This window comes from Pleurodeles waltl, chromosome 7, assembly GCF_031143425.1.
Source record: "Pleurodeles waltl isolate 20211129_DDA chromosome 7, aPleWal1.hap1.20221129, whole genome shotgun sequence".
Lineage (NCBI taxonomy): Eukaryota > Metazoa > Chordata > Amphibia > Caudata > Salamandridae > Pleurodeles > Pleurodeles waltl.
This window is the reverse complement of record NC_090446.1, coordinates 1,338,082,729-1,338,110,718: the sequence shown is the minus strand read 5'-3', so window position 1 is coordinate 1,338,110,718 and position 27,990 is coordinate 1,338,082,729. Positions and strand designations below refer to the sequence as shown.

The 27,990-nt window shown below is 48.0% G+C and overlaps 1 long non-coding RNA gene across 1 annotated transcript in view; it reads left to right on the top strand.

Moving 5' to 3' along the window:
• Window positions 1-27,990, top strand: part of LOC138246269 (uncharacterized) — a 99,573-nt gene that overhangs the window by 57,548 nt on the left and 14,035 nt on the right. The gene's annotated exons all lie outside the window — the stretch shown is intronic.

The following is a 27,990-nucleotide window of genomic DNA, read 5'->3' as shown; positions in this document are numbered from 1 at the left end:
TCCGGGTCTCCCTATTGACTCCTACAGAAACCCAACGCCTGTTTGCACTCTGCAGCCGGCCGCCGCTGTGCCGCTAAGGGTGCCTGCTTGTGTCCCCCCCCCCCCCCCAGTACCCTACAAAACCCCCCTGGTCTGCCCTCCGAAGACGCAGGTACTTACCTGCTGGCAGACTGGAACCGGGGCACCCCTATTTCCATTGAAGCCTAAACGTTTTGGGCACCACTTTGACCTCTGCACCTGACAGGCCCTGAGCTGCTGGTGTGGTAACTTTGGGGTTGCCTTGAACCCCCAACGGTGGGCTACCTTGGACCCAACTTTGAACCCTGTAAGTGTTTTACTTACTTGTGAACTTAACAAATACTTACCTCCCCCAGGAACTGTTGATTTTTGCACTGTGTCCACTTTTAAAATAGCTTATTGCCATTTTTGTCAAAACTGTACATGCTATTGTGATTATTCAAAGTTCCTAGAATACCTGAATGAAATACCTTTCATTTAAAGTATTGTTTGTAAATCTTGAACCTGTGGTTCTTAAAATAAACTAAGAAAAGATTTTTCTATACAAAAACCTATTGGCCTGGAATTTGTCTTTGAGTGTGTGTTCCTTATTTATTGCCTGTGTGTGTACAACAAATGCTTAACACTACCCTCTGATAAGCCTACTGCTTGACCACGCTACCACAAAATAGAGCATTAGTATTATCTCTTTTTGTCACTATCTTACCTCTAAGGGGAACCCTTGGACTCTGTGCAGGCTACTTCTTACTTTGAAATAGCACATACAGTGCCAACTTCCTACAGTAGTGCTCTAGGTTAGGGACCGCCAACCCGCCCGTCTCTAACGGTAAGTACAGTTTTTTCAGGGCAACCCTGCAACGGCCTCCATTCCAAATAAATTGCCTCAACTCTGATTCCAAAGTCCTAAAGAAGCTGGGAGGAACATAATGCGGAAGGTTTAAAAAGAAATACAATAGACGCGGCAGGACTACCATTTCCAAAAGCGCTATTCTACCGGCAGCGTCCTCCAGAATGTCATCTGGGATTTAATCGAGGACACAGCTCTCGTAAGATTGCCGTCGACCAGGTCCTCCACTCGATGGTAAATACGGACACCCAAATACTGGATAGTGAGTGGCTGCCACGGGACAGGGCTCCCAGCAAGACAAATCCCTGGATCCGGGAGCGCAGAATCAAAAGGAAAGAGGCATGATTTGGACCAATTGATCCTGAGACCAGACATCATCGCAAATCGCTGCAACAGCGTCCCGACCTCCGAAGGGATCCACGTAACATCCCTAAAATACAAGAGGATGTCGCTGGCATACAGCGATACCACGTGCAAGCTGTCCCCTAGAGCAATGCCCCACTTAGCCCCCCGCCACGCAAGGCCGCCGCCAGGGGCTCCATGGCAAGAGAAAACGACGACGGGGAAAGGGGGCAGCCCTGCCTCATACCCCTGCACACACGGACCGGTTCCGATACCATGCCCCCCAATTTTACCCGAACCTGCGGCCCAGTATATAACAGCTTAACCAGTCGAGTGAAGCAGGGTCCCATGCCAAACCACCGCTGTACCCTGAACAGGTAAGACCATTCCAGAGAATCAAAAGCCTTCTCTAAATCCAGGACGAGACATCCCGCCCGCGGCCAATCCCGCCTCGCGTATTGCATGATGCGAAACAGCCGTCTGATATTGTGCGACGTATCTCTAGCCGGTACAAACCCGTTCTGGTCTGAGTGGACCAGATCCGGCACTCTTGGCACAAGGCACGCTGCTAGCACCTTGGCCAGAATTTTGTAGTCCGCGTTCAGCATCACCAACAGCTGGTACGAACCCACCTCCGCTGGGTCCCTCCCAGGCTTGGGAAGAGACCAGCAGTGCCTCCCTCTGGGACGCTGACGAACAGCCCCTTTGAAATGCCTCCTCATACACACGGAGCAACCGGGGCGCTAGTTGAGATGCAAAGACCTTGTAAAAGTCAGCCGGTAGACCATCTGGGTCCGGCGTTTTACCTGATGCTAGCTCACCAATACTGGACTTTATCGACTCAAGATCAAGAGGCTCCTCAAGCGCTTCCATCTGCTCCTCCAGACGCAGAAGATCCACTCCAGCGAGAAAGTCGCTACAGAGACTGTCCATGGGAAGCACACTTGAGGCATAGAGCGCCTCATAATGCCTCGTGAACTCAGAGTGTTTTTCCCCGGGTGTATGTACCATTCCCCCAGCTTGCGAACGAATCTCCATAACCGGTCCCTTCTCGCAGTCACGTTAAATCAGCCAGGCCAGTAGCCTGCCCACCTTATTGGCCGAAGCATGCGTTCTCGCATAGTGCGCATCGTAGATCAGACCGCGCAAGCGCTCCAGTAGCGACAGACGCGCGGCGCGAGCCGCAGACAGCAGTGACTCCTCCGCCAAGCCACCAGCCGCCTCCCTTTCCGGTCACAGCATGTCACGCTCCACCCGAGCCAGGTCGCGTTCAATGGAGCGGTGCAAATTGCACTGAGTTCCCAGGGAATGCCCACGAATGAATAATTTAAAGGCATCCCATTCCAGCAAACCCGACGAAGCCGTGCCATCATTATGCTCGAAGTACTCCGGGATCGCTGCGCCCAGCGACGCCCTAAAGGCAGCGTCTTCTAATAGCTCCGGCCTAAGCCTCCAAGTGGGGACAGCTGGAGGAGAAGAGTCCCAGCTCAGTCGCAAAAGCAGCGGATTGTGATCCGAGTGCGTACGCCCCAAATAATCTGTGTCACCAATCACTGAAGCCAGGTTCCGAGTGCAAAACATCCTGTCTAAGCGCACATGCAAGGAGTGCGGGCCAGAATAGTACGAATAAACCCTGTCCCCAGCGTGTCGCTGCCGCCATATATCTACCAACTGCCAGTGTTGCATCCAAGTCACTAGACCACGCGCAGCTGCCACAACCGGGGAGGTAGGCAGCGGAGGGAAGGAACGGTCCAAGTCAATGTCTAGTACACTATTGAATTCCCCACCCAGCAACCATGGGAAATCCCTCCAACCCGCCAAGTGTTGGGACAGCCTGTGCAGAAAGGAGGTCTGGTCTACATTCGGAGCATAGATAGAACCCAGCACCACTGCATGACCCGCCAGCCTCCCCCCGAATCAGGACAAATCTACCCTGTGGGTCTATGATCTGCTTTTCCACCGTAAAGGGAACGCCCGCTCTAATCCAGACCAGAGCACCCCAAGCATATGTTGAGTGGCCTGTCGCATATAACAGCCCTCTCCAGTGCCTCTGCAATCTGGGTATCTCCGAGCGCGCCAAGTGCGTCTCTTGCAGAAAAGCCAAATGCCTTCTAAGATAAGAATATATAGCATACCGGTGCTTGGGGGTATGTATGCCTCTCACATTCCAGGTAATCGCAGTGTATGAAGACATGCCACAGAGAGCCAGCCACCCCCCACCCAAAACCGCCCACCCCCACCGCATATCGCTGCACTAGCGTTAACAGATTCCCAACCTCCGATCGGACGCTCTGTATATGGCTTCCAGCATAGCCAAAACATAACCAATACCATCAGAGCAGATAGACAACAGGTCACCGCCCAAACCTAACAACAAAAACAGTAGCATGCAACGTCGCAACCACACATTGTGAATCTCCACTAGTAGGAGTAGGCCAGTGCCACAAGGAAGCAGGCGCCACACAAACCATATAGCCCGGCTATAGTGGATAACAGAAATGGGGGGAAAAGGAAGGCCCCGACAGCCGGCCACAGTAACTAACAGCAAACAAAGACAGGTACAGTACCAGCGACAGCCCGCTAAACTCTGAGGCCAAGGGCCCACACTCGACAACCAGACCCATCATCCACCTGTATCATCAAACATTCTCATTAGAGTCCAGTTAGCACAACACTCCAGGTGGGCGACCACAGCAATAATCAGTCATTCAGCACAACACCCGCAGCTCTTAAAAACGTTTATCCGCTGTGGCAGGCGTTACAGGCGGGCCCTCAGCGAGGCCCAACTCTGAAAGTCGAGCCGGCGTGATAGGTCGATCACTAGGCGGCTGCGAGATTTCAGTCTCCGACTCTGATGCCACCGGGGAGGCACTAATGGCAGCGGCAGAATGAATCACCTCCTTCCTCTCCTGTATGAGTTGCTCCAAGTCCGGGGCATGCGTCAAGGGCTCCGCGCGGACTTCACCTCTCTTCCGGCCGCGTCTGAACCGATTGTGCTTGCTCCGCAACAACGGCACATTTCGCTCCGCCGTACAACCCGAGGTGCGGCCCGTTGACTCGAGCCACTCCCATGCTGCCTCCGGTGTAGTAAAGAAATGGGATTTGTTCTCGGCCACAATATGGAGCTTGGCGGGAAATAACAGAGTAGTTCAGGCCGAGAGCTCTGATTCCACGCTTCAAAGGCATGTAGGAGGCCCGTGGGGGCGGGGACGATCTCACAGTTCTAAGTATAACATCTCTGTCCGCATAATAGAGGAGGCGGGTGATGAAAGCCGGGGACCACTCCCCAGCGGCCTCGGTCGCGTGGGAATCCGATGCGCCCGCTCTACAGGAAAAAAAAGAAGTTAGCGTGCCCACCGGCACCAGCCCCCGCAGCCAGTTCTCGGAATAGGCCACTGCATCCTGGCCCTTGGTGCCCTCCGGCAAGCCAACCATCCGGATATTGTTCCTCCTGGAGCGCCCCTCTACATCCTCCACCCGACGCTTCAGTTCCGCTACACGGGCCAGCACGTCCCCCATCTCCGACTTCAAACGGGAAGTCGTCAGCGTCAGCTCATCCACCCTCACCTCAATCGCGCCAGTTTTGTCCGCCAACTTGCGATGATCAGCATGCAAAAGAACAAGATCACTGGTCACCTTATCTATCTTGGCTTCTAACGATGTGCGGGCCCGCTCCAACGAGTCTCCAATGCGCTCCACCGCAGCCAGCACCGCATCCAACTTCTGGCTGTCCTGCACCGCTGCGTCTTGTGACCTCCCAGCTTCAGTACCAGAGCGAAGACGTCCCGTCCCCGCCATGTTCTAGGCGACAAGTGATTCCAACCTGACACCAGCCGCCACTCCGCCAGCTACACCCGCTCTGTACCTTTAATTGATCGCAGCTGGTGCAGAGGAGCCAAGCCGAAGGACTGCCACAGATGGTTCAACAGTCTGACGATGAGTGGAACACCCAAGGTCCGCTCCAAACTCCACACCACCAGCGCCCGCCAGCTTCCTGCTCCACAGTAACAGGCACCAAAGAGGATCCTCCACCCAATGCTGTCTTCGCCGTCAACAAACGGTCCCCCACCCAGGCTCCTTCAGCTCCGCCTCTCTCACCCCCGATCCAGACCTTGAATCGGGCCTGGCCCGCTTGCCTGCGCAACCAGTCCACTACCGCGCGGCAGCACGAGCAGCCCGGTCCTCAGTCTCTGCACCACTGGGCTCCCACCGCCGATCTTCAGTTCCACGGGCCCCCCCCCACCAGCCTCCAAAGTCCACAGGTGGTACGCCAGGCCGGGGCAGACCTGCTCTCTAATCCGGGGGTCCCACTGGGCCAGTCCAGCCCCAACCGCGCCAAGGCACCCGCCTCAGCAAGCCAGCACACGCGGCCCCGCTTACACCTCGGCCGCAGATATTAATTCCGTTTCCCTGGTGAGGCACCTACTCTTCGGGAGGGACCTCCTCCGGCCTACCCCCGCTGCCAGGTCTGGCCCAGGCACGGCCACACCACAACTAGGCCCCAGGGCCCCGCAGGCCCAGTCCAGGTCCTCCTGCTCCCGGGGGGCACCCGCCGGCAGCCCGCCCACTCTCCTCACCTGCCGCTGTATCTTCACCCCCACCGGGGCATCAGCATTAAAGGGGGAGCCTCACCGCGAGGCCGCCCCCACATGCAGGTCCCGCCGCCGCCGCGTACACATCACCACACGGCGCGGCCGCACCACCGCCCGGCCCAGCACCTCAGGCCGCCGACCCACGCACCACCGTTCCAACTATTCTGCGCCCCGCTCCAACGAGTCGGCGCGCAATGCCTGATCAACCCGGCGTCGCTCAGGCTCCTGCCCCGTCACCGGCAAGGCGTCGCTGGCCTCCTGATTCCCCCCCCCCCCCCCCCCCCCCCCCCCAGATGGCACCAGATAAGCCGGCCGCGGAGCTTCTTCAGCTCGCGTCCGCCATTACCAACGGCTTGGCCACGCCCCCCTGAAGGTGAGGGTCCCAGACGAGGATCTCCATTTTGTCGGAGTTCAGTTTGAGGCAGCGTTCCCTCATCCAAGTGGCCACAGCTTCCATCCCGTCTCTGAAATTCTTCCTGGCTGTTGATTGGTTTTTGGGCAGGGAGATGATCAGTTGGGTGTCATCAGTGTAGAGGAAGATTTTTATCACGGAGTTCCTGATGATGATGATGATGATGGTGGTGAGTGGGATCATGTATATGCTGAACAGTGCAGGGCTCAGCGATGATTCTTGGAGTACTCCACAGCTAATGTCGGTGGGCTCTGATCGGTGAGGTGGGAGACTGACTGTTCTGTCAGCCAGGAAGGAATGAATCCATTGAAGTGCTTTGCCTTGTATGCCTGCTGCGTGTAGTCTGGTTCATAGTGTACTTGAGATACTGTATCGAAGGCAGCTGAGAGATTGAGGAGGGTGAGGGCTGCTGTCTGTCCTTGCTCGAGGAGGGCATGTATGTCATCTGTGGCTGCGAGCAGGGTGGTTTCAGTACTGTGATTGGTTCTGAATCCTGATTGAAAGACGTATAGGATGTTGTTGTCCTCAGCGTAGCGGAGTGTTGATTGCTTTCTCTGTTACTTTAGCTGGGAATGGTAGCAATGTGATGGGGCAGACGTTCTTGAGGTCAGTCAGGTCGGCTTTGTGTTTCTTTAGAAGTGGGCAAATCTCGGCATGCTTCCAGTCTTCGGGGTAGATTACTGCTTCAAGGGAGCAGTTGATATTCTTGCAGAATTCTGGCATGATCGTGCCTTGTTGAAGACGTAGTGTGGGCAGAGGTCTGTCGGGGCTTCAGGGAGGAGGAGGCTCATGATGGGAGAGTGTGTTCGTTGTGATGGAGGTCCAGGTGTGCAGAAGTCGAGTGGGTTTGGCTGATCCTGGCAGGGTGTTTTTGATGGGTTCAGTGTGTCTTGGGGTCTGAAACTGTTGTAAATGACCCTTCACCTGAAAGCTTAGTAATCCAAGCATCCTGTTCCTCTGAACAGTCAGCCAAGATCGTCCGTTATTTACCTCAGACAGGGAATTGAAACATCTAAAGGCATGGGGGAGAAAAACTATCTCAGCTGTGAGTATGGCTCTTGAATCACTGAATGAAAATTGCCTCTTTGCTTGCCACAAGCACACCAAATGAATGTGCTGCATGTGCTAGAAGAAGTGAGGTCACACTTACAAGAATAATCCAGGATTGGCAGACTGCCACCCAGCAAATCATTAGGATACTGCAGACTTTGTGGCCAGGGTCATGGACATCTTTGTCTCCATTTGTTAGCATGACTGGCTGCATATATCCAATCTTTCATCTAACATGCAGGCAAACCTCATGGACCTTCTGTTTGAAAGTTCACATCTTTTTGGGTGAAAGGCAGATTCGGTATTGGAATGGTTCAAAACCTGCAAGTCCACAGTTTTCTCATTGGCTTCTCTTTTTGCCAAGGCTAGGTCTACCTACTAAAATATGCTTGTCAGACAATATAGGGGCAGAGGAAAAGGTAAGGCCTGTGGATCTGCCCAGCAACTTTTCTCCTCCTCCTCCCTTGCACCACTGGGCAGGCAGACCTAGTTCGCTTCACCAACCTAACTCAGAGTATTTCTGGAGTGAATAGGACCTCCTTTCTCCCTGCCTGGAAGGCCATTACTTTGGACCAGTAGGTACTCCAAATTATAGACAGGGGGTACCCCCTTCCTTCAGGCCCACACCCCATTTCTCACCACCATCTTTCCCTCCTCCAAACCAACAGACCATACTACTTTGAGAGGTAGCAGCACTCTACAGACAGGAGCAGTGGAGGTAGTGCCAGAGCAAAGAAAGGGATCGTATACATGTCACTTCCTGGAGCCTAAGAAGGACGGCGGTCTGCACCCGATCCAAGACCTGAGAAACTGAGCTTGTACCGTTGGAAGGAAAAGTTCAAGATTCTGATAGTGATCTCATCCAGCGCTGCTGCTAAAGGGGTTTGGTGGGGGAACAAGTTGAACCTGAGTTGTGGGCACGCTTTCATTTCCCCTACACCCATGGCGATGACATATGCTTCCACCTCCGAGTGGAAAGCTCATCTAGAGGATCTGAAGATCGCAGACCTCTGGTCCCCGGAAGAACAGATTCTTCACACCAATGTGATTGAACTATGTACAGTTTGGCTTTAGCTGAAACCTTTTGTCCCTTCCATCCAGGATCATTGTGAACAAAATGGGGTGCATTATATGGTGTGGTTGTGCGACCTCACTTTGTAATGCACTTACCAACCCCTTTAGATCCATTAGATTTTGACTGTCAAACCCTCCGCTCAATCCTTGGTAGCTGTGCCACTGAGCAGCAAGGCTTGTACTGAGGAGCTAGGGTAAAACATTTATGCAGCACAAAAACCATTGATGAAATTGAGACAACACTCAAGAAATCCAACCCAAATTTTTAAAAAATAAACTGAATTTAAACTCCTATGGAGTGGTCCTGATGCAAGGGGTGAAGGATACTGAAGGATGCTCTAAGGATGCTGTGTATGTGACACTGTTGACTGGAGTCTTCCTGCAGGGATTCCTCAGTCCACGAAGATGGTGAGAGGGTCTTGACTGCAGGGTCGATATACCACAAAGTCCTCTCCGGTCTTTCTTAAGTCCAATAGTCACTTTACTACAAGTCGCCTCTGAACTACCAGTCGCCCAGTGTCGCGGTCACAGGTCAATCCTTCTTGGATCGATAACTCACCATCTGAGAGTTGCAGCAGCTCTCCGACAGGATGCAACTGTGTATCCGGTCTTGGTCCCTTGTGCTGTCAGTCAGCGATGGATGTGGCTTCAAGACTTCGGGCTACCAGCTTACCTCAGCAGGCTTCTTCAACTGTTGTGTCCCTGTGCTGTGAACCGGAGGCCAGTCAGCTGGCTCTTGTAGTCTCTTGGCTTTGCTGGGCTCAGGATACAGCTTCTCCTTGAACAGGACACAGCAGGCATAGTCCCTTCTGTTGCCAGCCTGCAGGTGCTGTCTTCTTCGGTGCAGCCTCTTTGCTGGTCCCTCAGTGCACCAGGGCATCTGTTTCTTTGGTCCTTCTTCCATTTGATAGAAGTCTGAGGTCTGGGTCACCTTTTATGCTCTGGAATGCCCTTAGGGCAGGATGCATTGGTGTTCCCTCCCACTTAGTGACCCCTTCCTGCAGAGTGTGGCATCTGGCTACACCAGGATGCATATTACACAAGAGGGAATTGGGAGATTTTATGCGCTCAAGTGTAAGAATTTCCACTGAGTGTAAAGCCTCAACAAATGAGTACACTGTTCTGGTGTACTGGACTTCACACTACCATATAGGCAGGGGTCACTAGGTCATCCAACGTATTTGTTAGTTAGGAACAGATGCCTTCACTCATCAGTAGGTGACATGCTTCATCAGGTGTTGTCCTGGTCAGGCCGACGCTGCAATGCCTGGTGGACCCCACAAAAGACTGTTTACAGGAGATCTTTTATCCACAATTGCTGAAGTGTAAATTGTGTGGAGGACTGCCAAACTAGTAAACTTTAGTTTTAAAATAATGGAAAGGTTAAAAACATAGAAGGAATATACCAGATACACCTAGTTGCAAGGAAACCAGATTATGAGTCAATGGTCCCTAAACTCAAGGGTTATGAAAAAAATCTGTGTGCAGGAATTGAATACTCTACAGGAATTATGGTCAACCTGTTTCTTGCCCCTATAGTCACTAAGGATCTGTTGGTGGGTCATCAGGAACTAAAGAAACCCTGGTCCTCACTAAGAGTATGAGTGCTCGTTGTCAATTAATTAACTGTAGCCTATCAGATTCTAATACGCGGTTGTCCGGCTAGCGGTTAGGACCCTCCGAGATTTAGGCACGGGCCCCTTGGAATAACATGGATGCTACTGCTTCCAAAAATTGACACTAGTAGTCATGGAAGTAATGGTCCGCTTGACCTACCTGTCATCCATGCACCTGTATGACAGCCCTCCTCCTTAGTGTGACACATCAGCTCTTCAAATGTAGCTTCTCTTTTGATGCCTGCCTTTTGTGCTAACACCAAAGTGACGTCCTGCAGGTGGGAGGTAACACTTCTCTGGCCTACAATCCGTCATTGTTCTTCTTCCTGAGAGCCATTAGCACATCTCTCCAGGGTGGCAGAAAGCTGTCTCGTTTAAGAGGCTTGATGTATGGTGGGGAGGCACCAACGTTTTGAAGGCAACAAGATGGCAGCTTTGTAAAAGCTGCACACTACAACAAGTTCATTAGTGTTGACTTGAGATACGAGTCGGTGTATTATAATAAGCTGTATGGTAGCCTGGAGTTTGCACTGTTAAGGAGTTAGCACAGCCGAGGGGTCAGTGTGTATCGCTGTATTCACCAGTTACGTGACCAAGTCATTCTGCAGTGAAAACAGTGATTTTGTGTGTTTACTTTAGGGAAATGTAAACTACATGTCCTGCCCAGGTCATACGTTGTACCCTGCCTTAGGACTCTGTAGGCCTGCCAGAGGGGTGACTTACACAGATGTAGAGGGGAAGTAGTGTTTTTTTTCTATTGCTTTAAATGACAAAGTTAGGCTAGCAGTGCACAACTGCTCTGCCAGTCTGCAGTGGCAGACGGGGGGACTAGTTTTACTTGGGTGACCTCCTGGGTGGCATAGCCAAAGCTGGCAGCCCTGGAGTACCTCTCAAACATGCATGCCCTGGGTACCATGTACTAGGGATTTGTAGGTAAGTTAGCCATTTCCAGTTTGGTACAGCCAAATCGATTAACACCTTACGCCAGTGGTTCCCAGCCTGTGGTCCAGGGACCCCTGGGGGTCCGCGAAGCCTCCTCAGGGGTTCCACGGCTGCTTAGAAAATTAAATAATAACAGATTTGGCCCCTAGCTTTCAGTAACGGGTCCCCGGATTCTAATAATAATTCAGTGAGGGTCCCCGGATTCCAGTAATGATAAAGTGGGGGTCCACAGAAGTTAAAAGGTTGGGAACCACTGCCTTACGGTAAGGACACTGGCACTGAGGTCTGATTAGCAGGCCTGAGTGCTCTCTGAATTGAAAAACGAGCAGCATCAGTCAAAAATCTTTGGGGTGACCATGCAATAAAAGGCATGTTCGAAGGCACGTGTGGTTGTAGATACACATGCTGTGCATACTTTTGCCATCTAATGTTGGGTCCGGACGTATACAAGTTGTTATTCTTTGAAGAAGTCGTCAGTCACAAGATAAAGTTACCCCTCCTTTCAGTGATACTGCGCATGGTCATTGACTCCATTGTCAGATTGTTTTCTTTCCGCCATTGGGTTCAGGCGTGTTCGTCGGTGCTCCGGTTCGAAATCGCTTTGGGCCCCTTTTGCAATAGTTATAACGGTTATTCCCATCGGTATTGTGTTTGATCGTGTTATACTTACATATTGACAACTAGGGACAAAAAACACAATTTGGCGCATCAACGTAGTTCGTCTATGGCCTTTGGGCCTTGCCCGATCATGCATCTATGTTTTCAACACTTCGGTATCTAATTGAAATGCGCTGGGGATGGAATGGACACCTTTTTGTTTTTGCCCCAGGTGTCATGCCAACTACCCCCACACCGACCTCCACTCGTTGTGCAATCTTTATCACTGGACCATAACTAAGAGGACTGTAAGGCCTGTCGATCGTTTTGTTATAAGAAGATGCTACGAGATGGCCTGGCACGTCGAAAAGAAATACAGCAAAAGGACATGAAAGACACACTGGATAGCTTTGGTATCTAACACGTTGAGCCGAAGGAAGATTTCCAAGAGGATACTGTGGCAGAAGTGGAGGCCTTTTAAATTTAGGAATTGGGATCCGAAGCGGAAGATGGCATGCAGTCACGACAGGTACAGTCAGCGCAGCACGCAGTGAGTACAAAGTTCCATATTCCGAAGAAGCATGCTGCTTCATCAGAGACTAAGGCTATTGGGCCACCTCTGCCAGAAGGTCATGGTCGGCACTGAACAATTGCCAAGGATGCCCACCAAAAGCCAAGCATAAAGATTCCTCACACAAAACAGGCTCCAGGGTTTCGGCAGCGACCCAACCTAGGCTGTCTTCGGTTCTGACAACATCGGCATCAAGTTTTTCAACATCGAAGCCAAAACATTCTTAAGACCCGAAAGCGACCACATTCGGATCGAAATCTGTTTCGGTGCCAGTGCCAGAGAGTCTCTATTTTACAGACTATGGCTGAAAAGATCAATACAAAAGACTGTTCATATTCAGCTAAATACTAGTCTGATCGTTGCAAAATTTGCCCATTATAAGACACAGATTTAAGTTGAGGAAGATGCAACCACCTTCACAGAAGAAAAAGGGCATTGCCACCAGTCCAATACCTTCACCACTATCTCCTTCACCACAATACTCACACTCCCAGGCGGAGTATTTAATACACCACACTCCTATATTGAAGATCAAAAGAGGAATGATGATACACAACAGCCACCATTAGATCCCTGGAACACATATGATATTGACCCACCAGGGGACACAGATCCTGATTTGTAGCTGGCAAAACCATCTCCACCGGATGACACTGCATCTTTTAATGAGTTAGCAGCTAGAGCAGCTGTGTACCATCAGGTTCCGTTACATAAAGACCCCATAGAAGATGATTTTCTATTTGAAAGCCTTTCTTTCACAAATAGGGCATCTCAGTATCTCCCTATATTTAAAGGGATGACTAGGCATGCAGAGGAAATTTTTAAAGATCCTGTTTGTACCCGAATCATTACGCCTCAGGTTGATAAAAAATATAAACCAGGCCCATCAGATCCTGATTATATTAAAGGACAAATTTCACCAGATTCATTAGTGGTCTCCAATGCTTTTAAAAGTGCTAACTCTTAAACTTCCGGGGAAATGCACCTACTCCAGATAGTCAAAGCTTTTTGATGCATCAGGAAATAGGGTGGGTGTTCAAGCAGCAAACCACTGGAGGATTGCCAACACACGAGCCCTATTAACAAGATATGACAGGTCACACTTGGACAAGATGGAAGATCTTGCTCAACATCTCCCAGAAGAATTTAAAAAGAAGGGACAACAACTTGTAGAGGAGGGCAAGTTAATTCTAACAACTGTATCAAATCTGCCCTTGAAGCAGCAGACACAGCTGTTAGGGGAATAAACACAATTGTACTATTAAGACGTTACGCATGGCTGTGTATCTCCGGTTTTAAACCAGAAGTACAACAGACACTTTTAAATTGCCCTCTTGATCAAAAACATCTTTTTGGTCCACAAGTAGACCAAACTCTTGAATATGAAAAACGATGCTGATGTCTCAGTCTATCAGAGCTCTACAAACCCCGGGAAATAGAGGTTTCTTTTGTAAATCAATTTTAAAGCAAGGTAACAGACAAACAGCATCAGAATCATCTAACTCTTTCAGACAGCAACACTCGCCATCCTCGTCAAGATTTTTTTTTTTTTAGAGGATCATATAGAGGAAAGAACTCCAAAGGTAGAGGAAGCGGTGTCTCCACTCGTGCCACCCCTTTTACCTAAAAACAGTGACTCTCTTCTCATTTACCCCGATCACCTAACATTTGTCGGGATGTCTACAAAAACAATTTCCCAGCTGGCAAAATATAACAGACCAGTGAGTGTTGGACATTATCCAACATGTTATTGCCTGGACCTCGTAACCACACCACCAAATATAGCCCCAAGAAAGCACAAACTTTCTCTGGAACATTTACAATTGTTAAATCAAGAGGCATAGGCTCTCCTTCAAAAAGGAGCAATAAGAGTTAGTTCCCAGTCCTCAAAAGGGAAAAGGAGTTTATTCTCTATTTCCTCATTCCCCCAAAAAATGGATCCCTTCGTCCAATCCTAGATCTCAGACCACTCAATCCATACATTCTATCAGAGTATTTTCATATGGTCACTCTACAAGATGTAATACCACTGTTACAGCAAGGGGACTTCATGTCTGCCCTAGACCTAAAGGATGCTTATTTCCACATCCCAATACATCCAGCATACAGAAAATATCTCAGGTTTGTCATACAGGGCAGACATTACCAGTTCAAAGTTCTCCCATTCGGAGTAACCACTGCACCTTGTGTATTCACAAAATGTGCTGTGACGACTGCAAGACATCTACGCAAAGCATTCATGTCTTCTCATATCTGGATGATTAGCTAATCAAATACAGGTCCCTTCAACAATGTCTGCACCACACACAGACCACTATCCATCTCCCACACCAGTTAGGATTCACCATCAACATACAAAAGTCGCACCTGCAGCTATCTGAAATAAAGCCCTATCTATGAGCGGTTCTAACTGCTTGTTTAGGATTAGCCTACCCCAATGCAATCAGGATTTAGAATATAACAACTCTGTTAAATCGAATACTTCCGAATCAATGTATTATAGTATGAACAGCCCAGAGAATTCTGGGGATGATGGCATCTTGTATTGCAATACTGCCACATTCACGATTACACATGCGCTTGCTGCAGGAGTGTCTGGCGAGTCAATGGTCTCAAGCACAGGGTCAGTTATATGATCTAGTGTTGATAGACAGCCGCACCTACTCTTTGCAATGGTGGAACACACAAAATCTAACAAAAGGGTGGCTATTTCTAGACCGTTTCCCAGCTCTCTCACAGCAGATGCCTCCTTTGCAGGTTGGGGAGCCCATCTCCTCAACCTCTCAATACAAGAGATGTGGGACAGCAAAAATCAAGCTCTACACACATTATTAGAACGTTAAGCAATTCACTTAGCACTCAAAGCATTCCTGATTCACCTCCAGGGTAAGACTGTTCTAATCCCTTCAGACAAAAATGTTCTATTTACAAAAACTGGGGGGTGGGGGAAGGGGTAAAGCGGGGGCACTCTAGTTGCTTGACTAACTCAATCGGGCATTTGGCAATCCAGCACCGGATTCATCTGTTAGCAGAACACCTCCCAGGGATGTGCAACAATCTTGCTGACCTACTCAGCAGAACGAGGCAACAAGTCCACGAATGGGATCTCCACCCTCAAGTACTACAAAAGAACTTCTGTCAATGGGGATTTCTACACATAGATCTGCTCTCAACAGCAAGCAACGCAAAATGCCCAAGCTTCACTTCCATACTCCCACACCCCCTATCCAAGGGCAATGATCTATGGATCAATTGGTCAGGGATATTTGCTTGCGCTTTTCCACCTCTCCCCCTTCTTCCCTTTGTGGTGAGTAAACTCGGACGATCCTCTCTAGCCCTCAGTCTAATGGATCCCACGTGGTCATGTCAACCATGGTTCACAACACTACTCAAACTTCCAGTAGGTCCACACAAGAAGCTTCTCTTACGCCTGGACCTTCTCACTCAGAACCATGGAGAAATCAGACACCCAAATCCCAAGGAACTCAACCTTGTGGTTTGGCTCCTTAGGTCATAGAGTCTGGATATTTGCGTTTACCTCCTGAATGAATGACCATTCTTAAGGAAGCACGCAAGCCCACAACCAGAGCATGCTACACTGCTAAATGGAAAAGGTTTGTCATTTATTGTCAAAACAAACAATTTGACCTGTTTAATGTACCTATAAAGTTATTGTTTGCTATTTGTTATACTTGCAAACTTGTGGTTTAGCATACTTTTCAATACGGCTGTATTTGGCAACAATAGCAGCTTACTTACAAAATAAGCAGCATTTAACACTATTTAAAATTCAAGTCATTAAAGCATTTATGGAAGACCTTAAGAGTGGTTCTACCCACAGTGCCTCCAACATGGAATCTTAATATTGTGCTTACCAGAATTATGGGACCTCCATCTGAACCTTTACATAAATGTCCAGTTCAGTTTCTTTCTTGGAAAGTATTTTTTTTTTGGGGTGGAAATCACTTCACTAAGACATGTTATTGAAATTCAGTCATTAACCTTAGAAGAACCTTTCTTCCAAATACATAAAGATAGGATAGTACTTCGTACTAACCCAAGATTTCTTTCAAAAGTGATTTCCACTTTTCACGTATGTCAATCGGTTGAGTATTTTTTCCTCACCCTGATTCAGTTGCTGAAAGAGCTCTACATACTTTAGATGTAAAAAGAGCATTTTTAAACTATCGCGATAGAACTAAAGATTTTCGTAATACTAAACTTTTTGTGGCTTTTTCACCTACACATGAAGGTTTAAAGCAGGTATAGCAAGATGGCTAATCAAATTTGTGCAAATATGCTATATTAAAGCTAAGCTAAATGTACCCATACCTCCTAGACCACACTCAACTCGTAAAATAGGTGCATCTATTGCTTTCTTGGGACACATACCGATTAGTGAGATCTGCAAAGCAGCCACATGGTCAAATCCACACACGTTTACCAAACATTATTGTGTGGATGCGCAAATGTTGGACAAGCTGTGCTCCATACTCTTTTCAAACATCCTTCTGTCCTGAGGAAGAAACTTCACGACAGAGCTCAAATCATTCTCATTGCCCCAGATTGGTCAAGGAGGGTGTGGTAAGCAGACCTTCTGTGCTTTCCCACTTGAGCACTGGTCAAGCTGCATTCAGACTTTACCAGCTTCCAGTTGGAATTATTGGTTCTGCACCTCAATCTCCAAGGCCTTCCCCTTAATGCCTGGAGATTGAGCAGGGACATCTGAGTTCCTTTCGGCTGCTACTGGAGGTGGTTGACCTCATCCTATCAGCGTGTCATCCCTCCACCAAATCTGCTTGATGGTGTAGCTATGTTGCATGGTGACCGTACAGGAACATACACCCTTTGCAAGCTTAGTTGTCACAGTTTCTACAATTTACACCTTCCCTTAATTGGCACCGTAAAGGGGTATTTGGTGTCACTGTCAGCAATTCCTCTGTCACACCAGCCGTCCATGTTATTAAAATCTCCCATTATACTGCACTTTCTGAAGGGGTTAACAAATGTATCCTCCAGCTCCATTTGTTGTGCCTCACCCTGGCATTAATTTTATTCTAACCTTTCTCTTTGGGGCTCTTTTGTTCCTTGCCCCATCCCACTAAGGAGGAGTGATTGAACAGGTTGAATTCTAGGCAGGTGGTAAACTACTGCCTATATTGCACCAAGAACACAGCATGAGATGGCCGGGTCTTCAGGGGCTACTGTGATGCCAAGAAAGGCAAGGTGGTGCAGAAAGGGACCCAGACCCAGGTGGGTCATCTTCAAGATCTGCTATGCTTTACCCAAAAAGAAACCTCCTAAAGAGCCATTCCACCGGGACCTAATTTTCCTTTTCTGCACACCTTCGCCAAGCATTGTCAGCATTCACAATGTGTATAGTTACTCCTAGCATGATCTTCCTAGTAAAGGGAAGGCTAAAATGATCAAACAACAGGGAGGGGCATAAGTGGGAGATTCTGAGGAAAAACTCCTGGTCCTGTGTGTATGGCTCCCACTAGTTAACACATCAAAACAGTGTACCCACAGTTCCAAAACACTAGAGGGTTTCTTTCAAACTAAAGGTTCTGTTATGGATAGGAATCAATTTATTCGAAGCAAAAAGCCCTCACTCACCTGCCGGTGACATGCTTCATCATAAAGCTATGCTCCTCGTCAGGCCGGAGCTGCAATGCCTGACGGGCCCCTCAGGAGGGCTCTTTGGCGGAGATCTTTTGATACTAGTGAACAACCGGTCAAAAGTATTGTAAGGATTGGTATAAGGGTAGTTAAAAATGCCTAGAGGTAAAAAAATACTATTTATTCTGATACTAATACCTCTGACATGATTAAAAACGACATACAGGGATATAGTAAAATAATGCCTACACTCCCCAAATGACAAAAATTGATGTAATCACTAAATCTCACAATAGGGAATAGTGTAGGTAAACACAGGATCCCCTGTGTTACTCTGTATAGTAGGTCAACATGTTTCTCGCTGTATAGTCAATAAATGATCTAGTGCGATTCGTCAGGACCTTGACACGTACCTAATCCTTTAAGCAATTAGGGACCCATAATAGGGAAATCAGAAACCCTCCAAATATTAAAGGTAGGGCCTCATCGGGGAGAACATCAGGCTTTGAAAAATCCACTATGGTCTCTATGGAGAACCGCAACCTCCGGTAAACCTGCACACACTGAGAGCCCCCGGAACTGTGTGAGCTAAAATTAGCCTGTAGTTTCTATGTTCATCAAGGTTGGCCGATGGTTTCTTTAATAACAAAGTGAACACAGCATGTTTCAGGGCACAAGGATCATTCCTTGTTAAAGAGGTGTTTGTGGTACATGTTATCTCCAGAACAACTATGCAGAAATTGTCTTGGGTTACACTGGGTGTGTATGTCTGAGCTAAGATGGTAGTCTTTTTCAACTTGCCAGCTGCTTTGCACACCTTTTTCACCTTTATTTAAGCTTTTTCACCATCAACACAAGTCGCACACGGTGTGTGATATACAGAACACAAAAGAAGCAATGAATTTTGAAATCCCAATGTACAAACTTAGACATTAGGTCTCTATTAGATCAACTTCAAGACATTTGAAACATATCTAATATTTCCACTGCCTTTACATTAGGGAGGGTCTCCCACAAGTGGGCCAGATACCTCAAAATATAGTGCATCTAGGAATCTGCGGTTAGGTTGCTTGGTTAGTTTCAAAAGGGTGGGGGGTCGGGAGACTGAGACACTCTTTATGTCACGGCATAGTTGGTAGGGAGGTAATGGATGGGTCTGCGGCGTCATTGTACTCTATTAAACGTTAAATCAAGTCTTTTCGCACAGGGAGTGGAGCCAACCCCTAAACATTGCCACTTTACATTTTGCCAGAAGTATTACTAGAGCGGTATAACCCCGTACTTGTGGGTTGCCATGTAATCTAGAAGTGCCATCACTGGGGAAGGGGTCTCTGACCCCGTATATCCTTATTCATGTGACCTCAAACACTGTTCCCAAATAAGCGTTCACCGTAGGGCACCACCGGTCCAGGTGAATGAAGCCATTTTCCTCAATTCTACACCTGTGACATTCAGACAGCTCCACGATGTAATCGGTGGATGTTCAGTATAATCTTTTTATGGATCTAAAGTGTAGTAGTCTAAGTTTACTATCTAGGAAGATGTGTCTGATTTGTGTGCAGCAATGCAGCCACTGTTCTGTCTTTGACTGGCATGCCACCGCGCCTGTCAGTTATTGAGGATGAGTGTCTTTTAGAGTGTTTCACGGTCTATTCCATAAAGTTTCCGGTGCTTTCTCGGTACTTGGGCCACCCCTAAACTTTCTCGGGTTTTTAAACTCTATCTAAAAACAGACGTGTGCCTAGACTGGATAACTGTGCAGCAGACTTGACTTTGTGTTGCTTTTAGCCAGGGGTTGTTTACTCTTGGGATGAAAGGCCAGGTAATTCACCTAGCCCAGTCTGCAGGTAAGCCAGAACCATGAGTATGTGGTGCATTTTAGTACTGAAGTCTTCGCTACGTCTGCTTTGCTGACTTATTACCGTTGTTTGAGGCTACTGTTTGGCTCATTCCGCCTTGGCTGCAAAGCGTGTGGCCTCTTGTGGGCCATATTTCCAGAAGTAGGTGAATTTTGCTTAAGCTGTATGGTAGTACAGCTCAAGGTCTGGCGCAGAGGCCTCCTCTCTCCTAAGACTCCCTGGGTGTGCCCCAGTTTATCTTTGGCCACTAACCTGCCCATGCCAGCCTTATTAGTTGGGATTTCAATGTGTTGAAAAATGCCTTGGTGTGAACAGTAGGTATGTTCAGATAGAGCCAAAGCAGTCTAGGGCGGATAATTATTTTCATGATGGCTTGAGTTGCAATGCCCATGGTGTACAAGCGGAGGGGGGCATTCGGCGTTCTTGCATCTCATTTAATTGGCATGGGGGTCTACTTTCGATCCATTTAGACTTGCACCTGCCATGAGGTTCTTCTCTATCAGTCATGCCATTCTGTTCTTACTATTTCAAGAACATTGTTAGCAATGTCTTCCCACTTGCATTTGAAGCACAGATTGTACATTTCAGTTTTTAGTTTATTTAGGTTCCTCGAACCGATTTGAAGCCTCCCTGGCTACTTAGCTATGCATATCCCCTATATGTAGGATTTAAAGGCCTCAGAGTTTTGTCACTGAATGCTGGTTGATGCTGGAGTATTCAAATATTTTCTTATAGCTCTCCCCCTCTGAATACTGAATCAATGCGAGTGGCATATGGGAATTGATACCTGATTGGGCATAGGGTTCATGCCGGAAGGTGTAGTCCCTAGAACGCTGGGGCATGGACTAATAGGCATCCCGGGAAGTGTATATAGTCCGGTATCTGGGTGGAAGAGGACCACTTCATGTGTGGTTAACCACTAATCAGTATGGGAATAGCCCTCTTGTTCTGAGTAGTTTGTAAATTCGGAATTAGTGGAGTTCTGCTGTTTCCATATATCTATCAGACTGCTGTGCTGCATTATTTTGAGGATTTATTTAGCTGTCAGCAGCATCCTGTGCACCTCTTTGGGTCTATCAAGGTCTTCATTTCAAATGGTATTGAAGTCCCAGTCCCAGATTATGGTGTGGGAGCCTAATTCACTGTATTTTATGGAAGTCGGTGTAAAATTGTGGGGGCTCAATATTGGCCCTGTAACACCTCTACAGCTCCCCGCACCTTTCGGGCACTCGTAAACCTTGCCTGTCCTGAACAGGAGCCCTGTTCTTAACCAAATCATTATCATTTTGTTGTGTGTATTATAGGATGTGGAAAAAATACTGACCATCCATTAGAGCTGGGATTTTTTTCTGTTCAGTTAATCTGTATACATGGTGGTGTTTTTTTGTTTGTTTTTTTTTTGCAAGAATGTTGCATCAGTCAAGTCTATTTAAGTATGCTAGCACTTTACAGATCTTGTTGACATTGTTGCTGCCTTCAAAAGTCCAGGTAACCACATGAAATGGCATTTCTTGCTGCGTTTTTCCTAAATATCTGAATATTTTTCTGGCCTTGTGTGTGGTGTAAAATCCTGAAAGTGAGCACATTTAAATGCCTTTGTGGAATAAGTATCTGGGCTCTAAAACTAGACTCCAAGTTGTGTCATAGTCTCTTAAATTCAGGAGACCTGCAGTTATTGTTCAAAGTAGTGCTCTTGGGGACAAGTCTTGCCACCATTGATGTGTGCTGCCTTTTCATGAAGATTGTGGAAGATGTTTATTTGCCACAGAATCTTCCAAGAGGGACACAACAAAAGGTTGCCAGGATTGGTTGACTCAGCTATATCTGTAATTGGGATGATGTTGCCTGGAGCACAATTCCAGGACTTCATTTTAGGTTTTGATGGTCTCCAGAGTTTTGTCTATCTTGAGGTCCTTTTCCTTGCATATGGCCATATGATCTTCAAATTCTGAAATGCACAACTTGGCCATGTCTAGTGTAGGCATTCTGACATACCCATTCAAGACAACAGGGCACTGAAGGCTCTGCTTCATTTCTTGCAGCAATGTGTGTTTAATTTCCTGGTCTTCTCTTATTGCCTTTGTTTGAGGTGATCCTTTCTCTTTCATGTCATGGTCCTCGGGTAGATCCAATGGAGCACCTGCGTTCAAACGTGAGCTCAAGTTTGCCCTTCCAGGTATCTGCTTTAAAGGTTGTGTCTTAGACTCATGGGGCATTGTGGATCTTCCTGGTTTGGGGATTGGGTAGTGTTTCAACTGTTTTTCTATCTTTCTGTCCAAGATAAAGCCCCATCTACCTCTGTTGTTTACCAGTACGTAAAGCCTGCCATTTACCCTGTCCAGTACGAATTTGAAGTATTGCTATGACCCGGATCTGTGGAGCAGGCTGCTCCCGGGTTCTTGCTCTTTATTCAATCCAAGCAGTCTTTTCAGCGTGTTCGTTGCTGTGCCTGGGCGCGGTTGTTACACGCCTGCCATTCTCCCATCACTTCCCAAATGGTGTCCATGCACCTACCTGCAGCTTATATTGTGATTTTTCGTATATATTATGCTGTCCTGGCCTCTCGGTGCTGGTGTCTCTTTCAGACTGGCCACTGGAGCAGATAATAGTGGGCATTGTTATTTCTACAGTGGTGCAGCCATTTTCCCCGTGTTGTTTCCCACCCCACTCCAGGGCCGGCTGCAGGCGACAAGCATGGACGTAATTTAGGGATCGCCAGGGGTCGCTTCTGCGACTCCCGGCTGTCCATTTGCGACCACTGGCACTGCCTTTGCGACCCTTGGCCCCAGAGACAGCTAATTCAGTGCCAGGACACAGTGGCTTCTCGTCCTTATGGACTTCAGTTGGAGATCCACTCTGTTTTCGGTGAATTTGTATTACACTAATAGTGAAAATTTGCATACTATTCAAGATTAGTGTAATACAAATGGGGTACCGTTCGCTAGGATAAACCCTTCCACTGCATCTAACTTAATTAAAAATAAAATGTTTTTAAATGTATTTTGTGTGCGGTTTGCGGGTTAGAGCGTGTGTGTGTGTGTGTATTTGCATGTTTATGTATGTGTGTGTGAGTGAAAGTGGAGGTCAAAGGGCGCGTGATGTTACTTTCGCTACCCCTGGAATTTTAGTGACTTGCCATCTATGGCGACAAGGAGTGGTGCTGCCGGTTACACCCTCTTCCAGCAGCCGCTTGACCGCTTTCTGCAGCTGCTCGGTCGATGCACAATACTACGCCCTTTGTGCTGGGCTCGAGAACCCAGATTTCTTTGCTGCTCATCCATCACTGGAGTCCTCGGCCCCCTGCTCTCGGTACTTTGAGATCCACATGATCTCAATCACCTGACCCAGCGCGTGCTGCTGTCCCACCCTTATCCACCATGAAAGACTGCAACGGAGCGAGCCGGGAAGGGCCGAATTTACGGGATTCAAAAGCAAGATTTTGTGTTAACAAAGGTCCAGGACTCCAAACCTGCAGGATTTTTCCAGATATCGAAACCTGCCGTCTTTGTGTGTCGCAAGTACCTCTCCCAGCTGCTTTTCACACCTGATTGGGACTTAGAATTGCAAAGGATCGGAAATGATGAGAATACGTATAGGGTTTTGGGAGGATAAATTGGTGTTCATTGTAAGAGCCCAGATAATATCTCCACCCAGAGCCTAATCTTTTTCTCAAAGGACAACAGGTTCCCGCAGCGTTTATCTATAGTGATCGGTGCTTTTCTTTCTTTTTTTTTTCTTTTTACCACTGCTGGTTCCGTAATAATCCTGTAAACCTATGTAATTCTCCGGCTCGGTTAATGTTTTTTGTCCGCAATTTTTCGAAAACGTCACCTTACTTTAAAAAAGTGGAAGTCCTCCAACGGTTCCACAGAGTGAGACAAATCCACCTCAAGGACACGTCTGGTCCTGGCTCTCTCTTACAACGCTCTCTCCCAGTTCCTCCGACGGGCTTGTTCTCTAACTGATACCTCTGCAGAGACAGAATGAAATCTTAGAGGTTCCCGCCGTGTCTGACTGCACTGAATATTGCACATTTTTAAAACCTGCTAACATGGCTGACATTCTTTAACTGGCTCACGTGGGAAAGAGGGCAGTACATCTGCGGGGAGATGGGGCAACTGAAACCTATAGAATTTGTTTTAGGTTTGCGGGTCGTCATATTTTCTCTAAAGCAAGTGTCACTTGCGGACTCATTTACACTTATTTTACGGGGATCAAGAGCTATCTTACGAGATCAAGTGTGAAAACACATTTTCGCTAACATTTTGTGATGAGGGTCAGACTGAACAGAACCGTACTTACAGCATGAAAGGAGGAAGATATCTTATGTTACTGTTATAAAATAAGAAGTTGCTCACGTTTCCTGTTTTTCCAATGCATTTTGAAAACAAAATGTCCAATCCCACTGCAAGCTCTTCCTATCTATTCTGCTTTAGAGCCACTAGTGTTAGTTAAGCAGACCACTTAGTTTCCCACAATATAGAGTGACTAGACATTTAAGCTGTAAAAGCTGAAAGTTCATGATGGCCGTCGACATGCACATCAGGCTTCCATCACCTAGCAACACTCTGATTCCATCCCACCTCGTCTAGAAGTTCAGTACCACCTCTCCTAAGGTTGACTTTGGCCAAGCCCTATTGGACTTTCAGAGTAACAGGTCTGTTAGGGAAGAGACCACTTTTTTCTTTAGATCACACCAGAGGTCCTATAAAAGTATCATGGTTTAGGGGATATTGATATTGAAACACAATATGTAATAAAGATGGCATGCTGCACATAGAGCATAATTGTAAGTCCACAATAAATAGGAAATCCAGTGCATCTCAGGAGCCTTTATTTCTGTTCTGTGCCCACTGCACGTGTAAATTATCAAAGTTTTGTTTTATTTCTGCGCAGTTTGCATAATTTCATCACTGGATCCAATGCTCAGTTGATTGTGTAAAAGGATGGAAGTATATACTTGGGAATGCCTTTAGGCCTATGTGGCCCATCCTGCCTGCTGGCCATGACTATCTGTCTCGAACAGTGGGGTTTTCTCACCAGCGTAGCCTGAGTCACTCTACAACTCCCTGTTTTTATGGTCGAGCCTGCAAGTGCATGCTTCTCTCTTTCGAGACTGTTGTGTTCAGCAAAGGGCTTGGAGCCCGCCTGTCGCTTACCATTTGTTGGTTTGCATGGCACTCTTCTTTACTGCCTCGTAATTTGTCGAGGCACGCATTCCATTCCTTTGTGTGGAGCAGGGATCAAACACTAATTGATTCAACTTAATTAGTGCCCGTCCGCTGCTCGCGTGATTGAGGTACTATGTTGTGCTTTTTATAACTTCTAGTGTCCCACAAACAGAAGGCTTGTGATGGGCAAAAACTTACCCAGCAGGACAAACAAAATTGCAAAGATAAATTTTTTGTTTGCTAAGTTGTCTTTTCTCACTTTCCACCCATGTTTTCTTTGGTTTTGCCCCTGGGCGCTGTTCTCAAAAGATGACAATTAACTTGTTTATTATTGCAAAGTGACAGTGTTTCTTTATTATGTGTGATCTCTTAAATGATGCTTACATAATCATACAGTACACCCCAATCCACCCCACTCAAATCTGCCCCACTATTCCCCCCCGATCCAACCCCATTTACCCCACATCAATCCACCCCACCTCAATCCATTCCAAACCACCCCAGTCTAATCTGCTCCCCTTTAATTCGCACCTTCTAATCAAAAGCAATCTGCCCCACTCCAATCAAAGCAATCTGGGCCACTCCAATCAAAACAATATGCCCCACTCCAATCAAAACAATATGCCCCACTCCAGTCCAAAACAATATGCCCCATTCCATTCCAAAACAATATGCCGACTCCAATCTGCCCCAATCCAAAACAATCTGCTGTAGTGCACTCTGCCCCACTGCGATCTAAGACAGTCTGCCCCACTGCGATCCAAAACAATCTGCCCCACTGCAGACTGCCCAACTCCCATCTGCCCACTGCAATGCAAAACAATCCGTCCCACCCAAATTCGCCCCACTCCAGTCTCCCCACCCCCAATCCAATCCATCTCACCCCAATCCAATCCAATCAATCCAACACCAACCTAATCCACCCTAATAAAATCTGCCCCAACTCCAATACAAAACAGTCTGCGCACTCCAATCCGGTCCACTCTAGTCTGTCCCACTCCAATCAAAAACAATCTGTCCAACTCCAATCCAAAACAGTTTGCCCCGCTTCAATCCAAATAACCTGCCCGACTCCAATCCATTTCAACCCGCCCCATGCCAATCTGCCCAACTCCAGTCTGTCCCTCTCCAGCCCAATCCACCTCACCTCACCCCAATCAAACCCACTAGTACCCAGTCCAATCCAGTCCAACCTACCCCACTCTAATACACTTCACCCCAAGCCACTCCAGTCCACCCACTGCAGTCCTACTCCAATCCAGCCCACTCCAATCCCCTCACTCCAGTCATCCCACCCAGTCCAATCCAACTCACCCTACTCCAATCAAACCCACCCTACTCCATCCAACTCATCCCTATCCACCCCACGCCAATCAAGTCCACCACTACCCACTTCACCTCACTTCAATACAGCCCACCCCACTCCAGTGCAATCTACTTTAATCCACCCCACTCAGTTCAAACCAGTCCACATTAATCCACCCTACTCCAGTCAAACCCACCCCTCTCCAAACCACCTTAATCTACCCCACTTCAGTCCAGTACACCACTCTCCAATCAATCCACCCCACACCAATCTAGTCAAATCACCCCACTCAATCAAATCCGTCACAATCCACCCCACCCCTAGCTAATCCATCACATTCAACCCAATCCCTCATCACACCCTAACCCAGTATGCCCAACTCCAATCTGCCCCACTCCAATACAATCCATCTCGCCCCACTCCAATCCACCCTCTCTAATCCAATCAACCCCACACCAACCTAATCCACCCTAATAAAATCTGCCCCAACTCCAATACAAAACAATCTACCCACTCCAATCCGGTCCACTTTTGTCTGTCCCATTCTAATCCAAAACAATCTGCCCCACTCCAATCCAAATCAGTTAGCCTCACTTCAATCCAAATAACCTGCCCGACTCCAATCCATTTCAACCCGCCCCATGCTAATCTGCCCAATTCCAGTCTGTTCCTCTCCAGCCCAATCCATCTCACCTCTCCCCAATCAAACCCACTCCATCCCAATCAACCCCACTACTACCCATTCCAGTCCAATCCAGTCCAACCCACCCCACTTTAATACACCTCACCCCAAGCCACTCGAGTCCATCCACTGCAGCCCACTCCAATCCTCTCACTCCAATCATCCCACCCAGTCCAATCCAACTCACCCTACTCCAGTCAAACCCACCCTACTCCATCCAACTCCATCCCTGTCCACCCCACGCCAATCAAGTCCACCGCTACCCACTTCACCTCACTTCAATACAGCCCACCCCACTCCATTGCAGTCTACTTTAATCCACCCCATTCAGTTCAAACTAGTCCACATTAATCCACCCTACTCCAGTCAAATCCACCCCTCTCCAAACCACCTTAATCTACCCCACTTCAGTCCAGTACACCACTCTCCAATCAATCCACCCCACACCAATCTAATCCAATCACCCCACTCAGTCAAATCCGTCACAATCCACCCCACCCCTAGCTGATCCATCACATTCAATCCAATCCCTCATCACACCCTAACCCACCCCACTCAGTCCAATCCACCTCATCCCACTCCACCCAAACCCAATCTGACACACCCACTCCAGTCCACCCCACTGCAGTCCAATTCACCCCAAGCCAATCCAGTCTACCTCCCCTCAATGCAGCCCCCAGTACAATCCAACCCAGTCCACCCCACCCTAATCCAATCCACCTCCTCCAGTCCACCCCACCCGATTGCAGCCCACTCCACTCCAATCCATCGCATTCCAATCCACCTCACTCCACTCCAGTCCACCCCAATAAAGTCCTCCACATCCTATCCTAGTTCAGTCCACTCTAATTCATCCACCCCACTCCACTTCATCCCACCTCCATGCAATCCGCCCACTCCAATCGACCACAATTCAATCCAATACACCCCACCCCAATCTACCCCAGTCCAATCCACCCCAGCCCTATCACTCCAATTCAAAGCACCCACTCAATCCAATCTAATCTACCCCCAATTCCATCCACCTCGCCCCATTTCAGTCCACCCCACTTCAATCCACCCTACGCCTATCCACCCACTCTACTCAAGTCACCCCAATCCAATCAACCCCATTCTACCCCAATCTAATACACCCCACTGCCTCAATCCACTCCACTCTCTGCCACTGAATCCTACTTCCACCACTCAACTCTACAACACTCTAATCCTACTACTCCACTCTACAACATTCAAACAAATCCACTCCGACAATCTACTCCCCCCCCTCCCCCCCCCCCACTCCACTTGACACT